We start from the raw sequence: 2,080 nt of genomic DNA, 5'->3' as shown, positions 1-2,080 counted from the left end.
ACCGTCCAACGCGGGCATCGCTAGATTAGCCGTGGCCACGATCCTTCCACACCGCGAGCCTTTCGCCCTCGGCCGGTGTCGGTCAACGTGTGGGTGGGGGGGAAGGACGGCTGCCGGGAGCAGACAGCCGTCCCCGGGTGGGGTGTACAGTCCTTCCACCGCGGCCGCCGGGAGCAGACGGCCGTCGAGCGATTCTGCCATTGTTCCTAGGACTTTGTACATTTTAAAGACCCTCCGCGCGGGCCGCTGATCCCGCTCGGTCGCTCCGGCCTGTGTTTAAGGAGGCGGCCGGTCCTCCCATTCTGCCAGTGTTCCTTGGACTTTGAATATTTCAAAGTCTTTTCGCTCCGGGCTAGGGCGGGTGAGGTCGTCTCGAACCACGTGCCTGAAGGCCGCCTCGCGCCGGATGCAGGCCCCGCTCTGTCGTGCGGTGTGACCGTCCAACGCGGGCATCGCTAGATTAGCCGTGGCCACGATCCTTCCACACCGCGAGCCTTTCGCCCTCGGCCGGTGTCGGTCAACGTGTGGGGTGGGGGGGAAGGACGGCTGCCGGGAGCAGACAGCCGTCCCCGGGTGGGGTGTACAGTCCCTTCACCGCGGCCGCCGGGAGCAGACGGCCGTCGAGCGATTCTGCCATTGTCCCTAGGACTTTGTACATTTCAAAGACCCTGCGCGCGGGCCGCTGATCCCGCTCGGTCGCTCCGGCCTGTGTTTAAGGAGGCGGCCGGTCCTCCCATTCTGCCAGTGTTCCTTGGACTTTGAAAAGTCTTTCCGCTCCGGGCTAGGGCGGGTGAGGTCGTCTCGAACCACGTGCCTGAAGGCCGCCTCGCGCCGGATGCAGGCCCCGCTCTGTCGTGCGGTGTGACCGTCCAACGCGGGCATCGCTAGATTAGCCGTGGCCACGATCCTTCCACACCGCGAGCCTTTCGCCCTCGGCTGATGTTCAACCAACGTGTGGGGAGGGGGTTATGGACGGCTGCCGGGAGCAGACAGCCGTCCCCGGGAGGGGAGACTTCACGGCGGCCGCCGGGAGCAGACGGCCGTCGAGAGATTCTGCCAGTGTTCCTTGGACTTACTATTTCAAAGTCTTTCCGCTCCGGGCTAGGGCGGGTGAGGTCGTCTCGAACCACGTGCCTGAAGGCCGCCTCGCGCCGGATGCAGGCCCCGCTCTGTCGTGCGGTGTGACCGTCCAACGCGGGCATCGCTAGATTAGCCGTGGCCACGATCCTTCCACACCGCGAGCCTTTCGCCCTCGGCCGGTGTTCGCTCAACGCGCGGGCCGCTGATCCCGCTCCATCTCTCCGGCCTGTGTTTAAGGAGGCGGCCGGTCCTCCCATTCTGCCAGTGTTCCTTGGACTTTGAAAATTTCAAAGTCTTTCCGCTCCGGGCTAGGGCGGGTGAGGTCGTCTCGAGCCACGTGCCTGAAGGCCGCCTCGCGCCGGATGCAGGCCCCGCTCTGTCGTGCGGTGTGACCGTCCAACGCGGGCATCGCTAGATTAGCCGTGGCCACGATCCTTCCACACCGCGAGCCTTTCGCCCTCGGCTGGTGTTCGTCCGACGTGTGGGGAGGGGGTTAAGGACGGCTGCCGGGAGCAGACAGCCGTCCCCGGGAGGGGAGACTTCACGGCGGCCGCCGGGAGCAGACGGCCGTCGAGAGATTCTGCCAGCGTTCCTTGTACTTTGAATATTTCACAGCCGTGCTCGCACTTAGGAAATTTTCGAGCGCTGTGGCACTTAGACATTTTTCGTCAAGCGTGGCACTTAGAAATTTTTCGTCAAGAGAGGCACTTAGACATTTTTCGTCAAGAGTGACACTTAGAAAATTTTTCACTCTCTTTGTGCCTTCCAGGGTGCTGTGCAACCCTGCGTGTTGTGTTCCCACCGAGCAAGGGGCGCTGCTGGCGGCCATGACCAAGCGCTCGGCACCGGGCCCTTTCATTTTGTGGGGTAAATTATGCGCCCCCCATGCTCGTTCTGACTATATTTTGCGAAAGGGGGGTAAATCGTTGATGAGTACGCTGACTAGGGGGACCATTTAGCGTACTCTGGCGCACCTGAAGACCAAAGTTGGTACTGCACC

This window comes from Syngnathus floridae, unplaced genomic scaffold, assembly GCF_059516105.1.
Source record: "Syngnathus floridae isolate MCC-2025c unplaced genomic scaffold, RoL_Sflo_1.0 HiC_scaffold_53, whole genome shotgun sequence".
Taxonomy (NCBI): domain Eukaryota; kingdom Metazoa; phylum Chordata; class Actinopteri; order Syngnathiformes; family Syngnathidae; genus Syngnathus; species Syngnathus floridae.
This window is presented reverse-complemented; position numbering follows the sequence as displayed.